Below are 13,834 nucleotides of genomic sequence, written 5' to 3'. Positions count from 1 at the left end.
ATGAAAAGTGGGCACAGTGCTGCCTGATAATCATTTCTTAATAAGACTTTACAGGTATATGGTAAATATAACAGGCTACTATTTTGTAGCCTCGGGAGCCCTGATCCCAACACTTTGTTGCTATGATACAAACATTCGACTTGGAGGTGGTGCCGTCCATCATTGCTGAAATCTAACCTCCCATCTACAATGGACCAAGGATTATTGGTGTCGGACTGGCCCACCAGAGGATCCTCCAGTGCGCCTCCAGCTTTAGAACCTGCAGTAACAATGACTTACATGTTGTTTCTCACTGGTTCTTCTTTGTTTCTCACCAGGATCATTTCCTCTGGTGGGCCCCAGATACCCCAGTCCGACACTGGGGATCATCATGCTTGATGGTTCCATCATAAATACAAGGGCTCTCTCGTGTAAAAATGGTCCGGCTTTGGTGTACTCTTCCACAAGAGGTCACTATGGCAAACTCAATGGTCTAGATACTAATCTAGTGACTAATGAATGGAGCGCTATAATTAATATGGGAGGCGACAGCTGGGAAATTGGTTCAGGTTAATCATCCGAATTACGTGCATTTTTTTCCAGGGAGTTGTATGTTTTCCTCTGCATCAAACAACGCGATCTGAGATTGGCTGAACTTGATGGATGAGGGTCTTTTCTCTAAGTAACCATGTAATAGTAGTAATAGTAATAACAGTAGTAGGATTTCTGTTGGGCAGGTGCACACATATGGGAAACTCTAGATTTATTGAATACACTGCCTGATGTAGAGCATAGAAAATGGATTATCATTGATTTGGCAGCGTTTGTTTCTGGACAAATTGTATTTGAATTGATTCCAGGGTAAATTTAAACAGACATTTTCCAACCAATTCCTTGTGCTGATTTGTATGTATAGGATACAGTCATGGTGGAGACAATATGGTCTTGAAAAATACCATTTTATATAGGAATCTTTCCGGAACCATTGTTTCAGTTGTGACCGTAGTACCTCACTACCACCTCTAGGTGACATAGTTTCCATCAGCAGGATGTTTCAGCAAGCAGATGATCTTGAGAAATGTCTAGAGTTTTCTGCATAACTTCTGGATGATGGACAGGGTATGGCTTTTATGAAGACAGTTATTAAGAACACGGTTCATTCTCACACGTGTACACCATGAACCACTTGGACTGAACCATTGCTGACAGATCATTTTTCATGTGCTGAGTAAGATGCTGAACCAGCTGCTTCTCCCAGAATATATGGAGAACATCCCATACCTGGTGAACTATATAGACAACAAGATGAACCTGTTTAGATTTTTAAATGAGTGTACAGCCTTGAATGTATTTATGTACATTTAGGGTATAAACCCACACACCGTATATGCAGTGTATTTACTGCTGCGATACGCAGCAAACTCGCAGCAAAATCGCAGCAAAATCGCAGCAGATTAGATCTAAATAACTGAACACAGCATCAAATCTGTACCAACAAATCTGCTGCGTATTTGTTGCATATCTGCTGCATATACGGTGTGTGGGTTTATACCCTTAAAGGGATTGTCCAGCAAAAAATATTTTTCTTTCAAATCAACTGGTGTCAGTTACAAGTTATATAGATTTGTAATTTACTTCTATTTTAAAATCTCAAGTCTTCCTGTACTTATCAGCTGCTGGATGTCCTGCAGGAAGTGTTGTTTTATTTTTATTCAGACACAGTGCTCTCTGCTGACATCTCTGGCCGAGACAGGAACTGTCCAGAGCAGGAGAGGTTTTCTTTGGGGATTCCAATATAAAGCGTCTTCTACTCAGGACAGTTGCATGCTGCAATATTTCCTATCTTTTGTTATCCTTGCCTGTGTTTTTGTTTTTTAGTTTTTTAAAATAAAACTTGAAAATGTTAAAGGATAAATAAGGATTTGACTTTGGTTATTGTTTGTCTCATACATTGTACAGCAATAAAGCCAATATAGGTTTGCAAAAGTGCTCAGCTGTACCTACGAAAATGGAGAAATGCGCTAGCACGCACGTATCTTACTGTTGTGACTACCATGTACCATTTCCAGACAAACTAAACATATTTTACATGTTTGTAATACTGGATCTGAGCCAAATATGTGTCCAGCCCACACACTGTTTCAATTCCTAAGACACTTTGCAAATACATTGATTTATTTGAGTCCCAGCCCTGAAGGGATTTTTCTGGGCTGAAATGATTGACAATATACGCACAGTAGAAATACCAGCCAATAAAGGCTCAAGGACATAACCAATAAGAAAAATTCACAGAAAATATAGCCCCTTATATAAAATATAAGCATGATAAAAAAAATAATATTAGCAGAAAACAATGTGTAGTGCTCACCTCCACAGCACACAGAAGTGTCAAAATAGCCACAGCCCAAATATACACACAATATAGCCCAGACCTTCGCACAATGGCTAAAACACGAGATCGACATATATAATATCAGTGTAAACAACATAGGGTCCCAGGAGTAGGATGCACGTCAATGTAGGGAGCATATAGCCCTATTGTACCCTACCGTCAGGGGCGGATTAACTTTACCATAGGCCCGGGGCTGTTCACCAAGCCTGGGCCCCCCCACCCCCCTTTAACTATGGCAGCACTAGCCTGGCGTTCATAGTACAGGATAGATAATGTCATGATGTCCTGATTTGTGCAAAATTGCCATTAAAAAAACTGTGATTTTTGCAAATCATGGTGGAAGTGTACCCAGGAGACAGTACACCACAAGTCTTTTTGGGTGGTCATGGGCCCCCCAGGAGCTCAGGGCCCCGGGCTGCCGCCCGAAACGCCCCTATTATAATCCACTACTGCCTACCGTGGTGCACCAACTACCCCTGCTCGCTCAGGGGACCTTCGGAATAGACATCCTAATAAGGACGGCTTCTGCCCCGTACTACCCCTAGGTTTCGACCCTGTGCTTACCCTTCAGTAGCTCCCTACACGGCGTTTCATCCAAAAGGAATCATCAGGGGAGAAGGACATAGATTGGGTAAAGATGCCGCACACAGATCAGATGGTGCGGTAATTCTTGGTCACACAATCGGTGTGAGATGTCCATATGTGTGCCCGACTCTCACAGCGTATGGCTGTCCGCATGTATTGCAGAAGTGAAGTGATTCAAATACATCGCCAGAGCCGAACATCTGCCCAAAGCAGCATCATATCCGCCCCGTGGAACGCATTATGCAGTCCGTCGCGGACAACACTACAGATGGTGGACGTGTCGGCGGTTGCACAGCAACCCCAGTAACAAAATAGATATACAATTAGAAGTTCTAGACAGTTCAATGCCGACAGACTGGTATTCACTGGCTTAAAGCATATTATGTCCAAATAAAGACGAAATATTAACAAGGATGAAAGTGTACCGACATTAAACAGGCCAAAAAACAATAAATAACCATTCATTTATATACACTAGTGGTCCCACTGAGACAACCCTGATGTTACTATATAACTATATAAAAATTATATAGTAAAATTAGGGTTGTCTCAGTGAATGAATGGTGCACAAATTCCCATTCTGGGGCTCCAAATAGTTGGCCAACAGGGGTGCTGTCAGCTAGGGATAGGTCATCAATCATTTCAGTCCAGAAATCTAATGTAATTATACTCACCTGCAACCTGCGAAAACAGTTAACACCTTCAGTTAACATCTCCTACTACTGCATGCTCACCCCACAAGGACCATGTGGTGTGTGAGCCGGAAGAAGTGTGCAGACGCGAAACTGTTGTCGCTTCTACCTGTGAAATGCACCTGCTGCATTGGCTTATTGCACCCTAAAATAAAGCATCCATTTGTATCCGAACTATTGATGAGTGCCGCTTCTGTTCTCTCTCTCTACGCTTGTGGTTACCCACAAGGAACTGTTACCGTATTATCTGAAGAATCCATGGTACAAAGCTTGATGTACAACAGTCTCATTGCGGTTTGTATTATAAATTGGTAGGTGGGGTATCTTGTTACAAATTTTGCTAGGAGATCCATGGGCTATGCTTTCCTATCTCCTGGTTGCATTTATGTGTGAATACTGTTTTCACGCTTCCTGAGTGACTCGCACCACCAATACTTGGTATCATCATCTAAATAGCTTTCACTTAATAAAAAGAAATCATGGGAATAGAAAACAAACCGAACAACCTGTGTGTTCTGCAGAGACCTGATAACATATCTATCTTTACAGAGGTATTCTAAGTTTTCTTAAAGAGAAACTAGAGCTATCCTCTTGACATTCTTCAGTAATCCACCTACATGCTTTGTGCTAGGAAACATGTAGACTGCGTTGTTATCGGAGGCTGAAGGTGAGGAATATAATACAGCTAACAAGTAAGCAATGTAAGAAGAGATTACAGCTGCACATGGACTGGGAGATGCAAACACGAGCTGGTGATTCAGAGTGTAGTCAGTGAAGGAGACGTGTGCAGAGCGCATAATCGAAATTTACAGGAGAAATCTGATTATTTACAGTTCTGGTTGAGGATAATCTCACCAGCATGGTCCTCGCCTCTGTGTAATTGGTAAATCTGGGTGTGGGCAATACACATTCTTCTGTAAAAGAAACTGGACCATCAATGGTTGGCAGTAGTTTTTAGTTAAGGTAGTATTTGGCTGGGTCAACAATGGTTGGCAGTAGCGGGTCAACAGCTTTGGATATTACAGAATTAATATTGCAATATTTTTGTGCTTTGCTGTAGAATTACCTGAGTAGTGAGCCCTGACATAGAACGCTACAACATATATCACACACAGCATAATATACAGCAGAGGGAGGAACCCTCCACTACTATATATTACACCCTGCACCAAAACAACCTTCTTATAAAGCTGATGTATCATTCTACAAGGATACAGGTCAATGAGTAGAGAGGAAAGGGAGAGGAATCACAGGGGTTAATGTGTAGCCATGTTTTAAATCCTTTAAGGGGTTGAGCATGAGGGACTGATGCCCAGTAAGGCAAGATGCTAAGAGCCGAGGCACCTTACTGACGCCCGCTCTTCCATCTGGGGAAATCATCAGTTGAAGCTCATCCTAAAGACAGAGGCCTAGGACTCATACTACCTCACATGGCGGTCTCCAAACTTGTGTAGGCAGAAGGCGGTCAGATATACACATATATCTATACGTAAGTTCGAGAAGTTCTTCTTTCAAGCAGTTTGCCACACATCCCGGCAGAGTACTGATACTAATTAGGCAAGGGCTCCTATCCAGCCCCCATACTACCCTCGCACACAAGTCTTCTCTTTTCCTACTCTCTCTCAAGTCTACCTCAAGGGTGTATCTAAAGTATTGTTTTTTTTGCACTAGCACCTGTGAGCAGTTTATTGTTATACTGTGTATTGCACTGAAGTTCAACTCCTGTTTAAGTGCCGCACCCTGCACCTGCATTTGCACCTAACACTAGTTCTACCAAGGTCCGGTGCCCGTGTGTCCAGGGGTGGGTACTTCCACTCCTAGCCACCGAGACAAGTTGCCCAAAAACACCAGAGCCCACCAGCTGCCCACGACACCTGCAACCAGCGCCCCTGGCCATGGCATGTGGATGCAGGCAGTACCACATTGCCTGTTAGCTATGGATGCTTTGCAGCAAGAGCAAAACATGCAGGAGCTTGTGCAGGTATCCGAGAGCTGCCTTGGATGGTGCACAGAGGTAGTGGGTAGCAGGGTGAGCCTTGCAGTGCAGGGATCAGGACACTTGTGGTGTATTACAAGATAGGGGGCCACCAGATCACCGGAGGGCCCAGAAGAAGAGGCGGCAGCCGGTCTTTTCATCCTTCATGTCTTCCCAGACCTTGGGGTGGCAGGATGGGGCTTTTGCCAGAACTAGAGAGTTGCTATTGTGCTCAGTGTCGGATAGGTGGAGCGGAGCTTACTGGATGCGACCACTTGGCGTCATAGCTAGGCCACGCCTCCAATTGCATTTAAAGTAGTTGAAAACATTATTCTTGTGTTCTGCCACCTTAACAGATCTGAAACAATTTATTGAATTTGGAGATGCAACATGTGTATACTGTAAGCAGGGTTGTAAGCAGCTGCTGCCCCAGGCACTAAACCTGAAGACGCCCCATCTTGGGGAGCGTGGGGAAGTGTTGTTTTGGCCACATGCATTTCTGAGTATGGGCGACCCTGCCATTGGCAGTACTGGGTCGCATCAACCTTATAAAGATGGTTATTATACCAAAATGCCTGTACTTGCTAGAGCACACCTCGGCACCTGTCCCATTATGGTTTTTTTAGAAAATTACACTCTATGTTTTCTTCCTTTTTTGGGGGGGCATCTTGCTCTATATTCAGTTTACAAACCCTTCAGAGACCAAAATTGCATGGGGGTATGTCGCTTCCGGCCATTTACCTGTACTATCTCTCTGGACAGCTCAGATTCTTGATGAAATGGGTAGAGGCTGGGATACTTCCAAACAGCGAGCACCATTTAGCTAATTTTTTTGGAACTAGAACACCTATGGTCGATTCTAGAAGGGGGATATGTTCCTAATTCTAAACTACTACCGCTTCATAGACTGATGTAATTTTGGAAATGCCTTTATGGCACCATCTGCACCTACCACACTTTTCCGACCAATTAGAACTGCAATTTTGGATACAACATGGTGTATGTATGATAGGGGATGTATGTAAAGACCAGGGGGGAGATTTATCAAACTGCTGTAAAGTAGAACAGGCTCAGTTGCCCCTAGCAACCAATCAGATTCTATTTTTCATTCCTCACAGATTCTTAGAAAAATGAAAGGTGGAATCTGATTGGTTGCTAGGGGCAACTAAGACAATTCTATTTTACACCAGTTTAATAAATCTCCCCCCTGGTGTTCTGTACATTTCAACATATGCAAGATACATTTAAACTACCCAGATGTTCCATGTAAAGGTATCTTCAACTCCGTCATGCCTTTCGGGCACAATTTCCAGGTCCGAACCTACCATTTTCTAACTACCCCCTTATAGGGGTATTTAAGTCTCAGTTCCCCAGGGGGCTTATATGAGCTCTGTATGGATTTTAAATCCAAAATAAAATCCCCACCACCACACTCAGGGTGGAGGATAGATGGAGACAAGATTTGGGAGATTTGGAGGAAAAGGAGTAGTCTGACGCCCTTTCATCCCATCTATATGTGTCACTTGCAGCAAATAACCGTATGACTCAATTCTTCATTACACATCAAAGCTATCTCACCCCGGTGTGTATGCACAGAATGGGTCGGTACCAATCGGAGGAGTGCCACAGATGTAGACACCCTAGATGCGACTTTTGGGTCATGATATGGGCTTTTCGGGTGATTGCAAATTTTTGGTCCGAGGTTACCAGCCAATTATCCCAGATGATAGGAATCACAGTCCCCTGTACTCCTAAAATATGTTTGTTAAATCTTCTTAATGAAGAAAGCTGGCCCCATTACCATAGGATTTTTCTAAAGGAATCTTTATACATGGCACGTACGGTGGTGGCGATGCGGTAGATGGGCGTCAGGCCCCCCACTCACGCACATGGAAAAAAATTGATCAACTCCATACTACCCTTTGAATACATTGTTTTTAAGCATAGAGGCTGTCCTGGAAAATTTAAAAAGGTGTGGGTGTAATTCCCCCTTGATCAACTACCTACCCAATAGATATGCCAGAATGAACGAAGCTGTTAGGATGGAAGTATAAAAATAGGCGATTTTTGGGGTAATGAGCGTTACGACGCACAATTGAGACATCACTCTTTACACCTGTGTGTTGCAAAACTGTGTTTACTTTTTTATTGTATTTGAATGATTTCTATTACACCCTCATGATGTGCACTATGTTGAAAGGCAGACAATGTTAGATAAAAGTATTATGTTGTTTATGAACATGTTATATAATGGCAACAGACTTACTGTTATGTTTATTTACATGTACCTTTTTATATGTATCCTACCCATTGTCTGTTTTAGGGTACAAACCCACTTGACGTATTTGCTGCGTGAATCAGTCTTAAAAATAAGCAGGCAAAACGCAGGTTGGCTTTATACAATTGCGTATTTTTGAATGCGTTAAAATACGCAATTGCGTATTTTTGAAGCGTGAAGCTTGTTGTTAGCAAAGCATCAGTTGTTAACAACCTGTGCGAAAAACGCATGTAGCTCGCTTCAAAAATAAGCAATTGCGTATTTTAACGCAGAACAATTGTATAAAGCCAACCTGCGTTTTGCCTGCTTATTTTTAAGACTGATTCACGCAGCAAATACGTCAAGTGGGTTTGTACCCTTAATGCATATCCTTCAATAAAATGAGTTTAAAAGAAACATTGTCTAAATCGTGTTTTTCATGGTTTTTAACTGCTTAAAACATAAACTGTGACTGGGTAACACCGCCATACCAGACCTGACCAATAACACCATACCCACCACTCCTTTGAAAAGACACCAGATTTACTGGCACGTCTTAACGGGAGGTGGAAGACTAAAAAAAATTATTTAAAAAAATTGTTTCCTTCCCCCCTGCTCCCTGGTGTTGCACCCCTGAAAGGTGCTGCCCTAGGCAGCGAACCACAGGTGCTTACTGGTAAATACGGCCCTGACTGTAAGAAGTAGAAAGTAGGTCTTGATTTTCCTGCCTCCTTTCACGTATACTCTGCCGTACATAAATGCCAGCCTTGGTGCAGTCATCGGTAATTACATCTGGCACCTCATATTATCCTATGATTAGAATTCCATACACACTGCAGAGACTTTTCTATTCTAGTAAAATCACTTACGTCATCAGAGATTGTCCCACTTTCAGTGTGTAGTAAACACCATGTCTGGTCAGATGAACTAATTCCATGAAATGGCTGGAACATATTCTACAAAACACTGATTCTCTCCTTCCTTGTATATCACAAGCTTTGTGGGGAAATTTGAAGGATGTAAGCCAACCCATTTTTCAAATTGCGAATTTATCTAACTGGCTAATTCGTTAGCCCATAGAATTTAAAGCGATAGTCCATTTGTCAATTAGGAGGTGTCAAGAATACATTCAATAAATAGCCAAAAATATAATATAATAAATATTCCCCAAATTCCTTACAGCTTATTAAGATAACAGTCCCAACAATAGTTCACGTGAACAAGCGGTCACCCCGATGGGTTTTTGGCTGGCCAGTTGGCTGAGATTCTCACAACAAGTAATGCCAGTAAATGAATGATGATGCCAGGAGCTCCGTTCCGTAGCATATTTTCCTCATTTACGGACTGTACATGGAACGTGTGAATGCACCCTAAGTGTAAATGTTTTTTGAATATTGTGGTATAAGTAAGAGCTTCTCTTGGTAACTGTGTTCTTTTTTTTTTATTATTATTCTTTTTTATATCCAGGTCCTACACATACATCTATTTGTTGTGTTCACTTGTAGCCAGTCTGCAAGTTCATCCACCCAGCCTTCAAAATCAGAATTGCTCGCTTCTCTCGAATAACATCTTTGGTTCTTTTGACGGCAGCCGGGCGCGATTCACGTTGGTCAAATATATATACATAAAAAAAAACAATGGGGCAATCCACTGAAATGTAGAAAATTCACCACATGGATGTACTCTCGGCTCTGCAGCCCGCATGACCCTGCTTGCTCGTCAGCTTTGCTTTGTGTGACGGGACCCCGGTGTCAGGCCCAGCTCCCTCTATGGCTCTTCCTGTTGGAGCCTGCCAACTTAATGCCCCTATTACACGAGTCGTTTGCTCCTCGTTCCCCGCTCGCTGCCGCCGCTATTCAACGCGGCGTCAGCGAGCGGGTGAGTGCAGGAGGGGCGGCGGGGAGCTGCTGGGGGGGCTGCCCGGGGGATCGCTGATCGTCCGGCAAGCCCATAGGATACAGCAGCGCCTGCTGCCGATGCTCCTATTCAACGGAGCGATGGCAGCAGATCGCTGCTATATCAGTCGCTTGTTTTTCAACATGTTGAAAAACAAGCGACTGCAACGATCAGCCGACATGAACGATGTCGGCTGATCGTTGCACTCTATTCCACGGGACGAATATCGTTCGTAGCGGCCGATATCGGCCGAATACGAACGATATTGCTCCTCTAAACGACCCGTGGAATAGGGCCTTTACTCCCTTCTCTTCCTCTCTCCCTCTCATGAAAAATGTCTTACTCTGTTTTATTGTATTAGATAAAACAAAGTAAAGAAATATTTCGAATTAAACAATTGCGATCTACAGCCCAAAGTATAGGATTGGGTTGCAATTTTGACGAAACACTGGGCTGTTAGAGATGTTGGAGATAAAAACAGGACTGCAGGAGTAAAATCTAAACCTTTATTTGTAACGTCTAACATCAATCTCATGAAATAGACAGGCATGACGGGAGGCAGTTCACATGCACAGGAGCGGAACCAATGCGTTTCAGGTCACATAGCCCTTACTCATGGGGAAGGGCTATGTGACCCTAAACGCATTGATTCCACTCTGCTACATGTGTCATGCCTGTTTATTCCATGAGATTTAGGTTTTTATGGACGTTCTATATAAAGGCATAAATTATACTCCTGTTATGTTGGCTTTTCATTAACCCTTTAGCTGATGCGGCCTGGTACTATGCACACTCACACAGTGAGCTTTCAAAATTTTGATTGGTAGAGATCCTTGAGGAAAGTATAAGGTTCACTGACTCTCAATGGCATTTTGACGTTGGTCCAGATGCCAGAAAGTAGGATCTTGTAAATGATGTCCGCTCAAGTAATATTATGTCTTTGGCCACACCCTAATACTAAGATCTACCACTTTAAACTATTTTGTAGCTAAAAATTCTAATTATTAGGCAAGACCAAACAAAGTTTGGGACCATTTTTGATAAGTGATGAGGGTATTGCATGGGGTATTAGTTTAAGTGATTAAAATGGCCCCCTTCCCCGTGTTCCCCCCCACCCCAGAAGTGTGGTAATTTTATACTCACCGAATAACTGTCGACCCCGGCCGCCATCATGGTTCGATCGCTTCATCCTTAGGAGGCAGGCCTGACTTCTCCAGTCGACTTTCATGCCGCCCCCCTCAAGCGCTTTATCAGCTGCTCAGCCGTGATTGGCTGAGCATACTTATGCTCAGCCAATTGCAGCTCAGCAGCTGATGACGCACCAGAGGGGGGGGGGCATGAGGGACAGCTGACGCAGTCAGGCCGGCCTCCTGAAGATGATATGATCGACCCAAGATGGCGGCCGGGGTCAACAGTAATTCGGTGAGTATAATGCACCACACTTCTGGGGTGGAGGGAACATGGGGAAGGGGGCCATTCACTTAAATAACCCACATTACAAAGTTGTACAACTTTGTATTGTGTGTTATTTAGTGAATAAATGTGTAGCACCGCACTACCCCTTTAAACAAATTTTAATGTATATACATTGTATTTGTATAAGATTCTCTCTCCAGTCACGGAAAGTTGATTTGTTTTTATGGATCTTTTGTATCATTGGGTTTCCTCCTCAAGGCCGCACTACTTGTGTTATTGGTAACGACATAAACACAGAGGATTAGGCCCTTGTGATAAACAAAAAGAAAATAACACACTAGATTGTGCTCTGGGAGAAGATCAGACCGAGGCACCGCAAGTCCCGGGAGGCTTCAAAGGCACAGAATGATAAGGCTAACATTTATCACGCTATTTCTCAATGGCATGAACTGGAAAACACTGTAACCCCGCAGCTGCTAATGACTGTAATTGGAAGGATACAAAGTATTCTGCTGCAATAAATAGCCTGCATAGAAGTGAGCTTGTGCCCATATGGTAGGCAGTGTCCCATGTGACTAATACTATAGGTAGGTTTGGTTGAAACCTTTATGTGTTTATGTTTTTGAGTACAGAAAGAGGCTTTTTTGACTAATAAAACCTAATAGAGTTTCTTAAAATCGCTTGTACTATTGATTTCTGCAAAATTGTTTTAAATGACAGTTACACTTTAAGTAGGTAGCGCCTAAAATAAGTAGGTTATGCCAGGCTCATGTCGTGAGTTTGGTCACATGACCTTCCCACGGGCTCAATCTGAAGTGTCCCCCATGTTCATCTGGATTTAAGCTGGCAAAACCTGCATCTGGCACAGAAATCTACGTCTGCTCTGCAGGTGTAAACCATGATAAATCAGATGTGGGAGGAAGCCCGTCCATCAGGCGAATGGGGCTGACAGCTGGCGTACGCCATGGAAAAAGGAAGAATCTGGGCCTTTACCGCGGCATACACCAGGGCCGCATTTCTTTTTTTAAATAAAGCCTGTTGTGTTCCAGTAATACAACAAAACAAGGAAACAAAGATCCACTGGACAAAGGGATTGGTTTGATGAATACGTTTTCCATGTAAAAGCAAGTGGTACTAATCCTAATCCAATACAAAAAGCAACATTTGGATGTGGTAGAACAGATGGAGTGGCAAAGCCAACACTGAACCAATGTGTGGTGCCAGTAAGTCAACTGCATACAACCCATAAGTGTACTTTAGGCACCGTACAGAATCATATTGTTCACTTAATTATATTTTTTATCTATCATAATAAAGGTGAAGGGCGTGGTAGATGGTTCCAAAGTCACAGTGGTTCCAAAATGCACAATGAAACAGTAAAATGCCCATACAGCCATGCAGGTTGATTAACAAGATCTGTTGGTAGTAGTCTCACCTTTGGTTTTGGAGACAAGTAGCACGAGTCGAGGTCTACTTGCACAGGATGACCGAGAATGCACAGGCGCTGATCGTCACAGGTTTGTACTACAACATCGAGGAAGGTGCTAGTCATAGTGACAGTAAACAATGTCTTATCCTGACTACATGCTTTGAGGGGGGGGGGATCCTCTCTATATCAGGTCCATCAAAAGGCAGCAGAAAGCATTTTAATCTTTCCTATGCGCCTGGCAGTGCTGTGTTGGAGCGCGACCACATAATGGGATCACTTTTGGTAAAACCCTTTATAATGGACTCTGCAGTATCACACTATGTGCTCCTTCTGGTGTTATTTTTTCTTTCCTAGTGCACCTTTGGTTATGGCACACTGTCCTTGGCCACTAGTATAATAGTAGGTAGGTTTCCTGTTAGAATTTTGCACTAGTGCCCAAAAGCTTCACATTACGCCTACGTGCCAGTTCACATACTACAGGAGTCAGCAATCCTCTGTTCCTTTCTCTTCTGGTCATAATGTTCTACCTAGTAGTAATCAAATGTGACTGATCGGTTAGGAGAGGTCATGTGTTTGCATTTTACAGTCTGATAGTCTCCTTATTAGCATTGATAAGTAGTCATGAGTTCCTCTCCCTGTGTCCTTCTGCTTCGGTAGACCATACAACATAGAATGTATTATTTGTCTTGTGGACAAACTGCCTAGCTCGTGACCACTATACATGGCTTCCTGGTCTCTTAGGCATGGATAGGCCAACAATCTCTAAGAGGTTCTGTGAATGTTCTCTAATGGTAGTTGTTGAGGGCCCCATTAAACATGTATTTCTATAGAATGAAGTTTTATGATTGTAGAGTTGTAAGGCAGTTGTAGGGTAGAATTGGCCACAACCCATGCAGGTAGTGCAAGTAAATAGGGTTGTGTTGCAGCCCATAAATGGCCATTACTGCAACCTGATAATCGCAAGAAATTCATCTTGTCAATTGTCAGTCACTCAATGTTACCCCATTTATTTCCACTAGCTACCACGCAAAATTATATAATCACTATGTCACGGCATTCTTTGGCCACACAACCCATGTTGTGGCCAAACTGGTTGTGTAGAAGTAGTCTAAAAGTAATAAAGGGCCCTCATAGAACAACCCCTTTAAAAGTAGACATAATAAACATAGGCTTCCGATATCCATGCTGTTTCTTAAAATAAATTGTGCTAAAA

The sequence above is a fragment of the Dendropsophus ebraccatus genome, chromosome 13 (genome assembly GCF_027789765.1).
Source record: "Dendropsophus ebraccatus isolate aDenEbr1 chromosome 13, aDenEbr1.pat, whole genome shotgun sequence".
NCBI classification, from domain to species: domain Eukaryota; kingdom Metazoa; phylum Chordata; class Amphibia; order Anura; family Hylidae; genus Dendropsophus; species Dendropsophus ebraccatus.
This window is presented reverse-complemented; position numbering follows the sequence as displayed.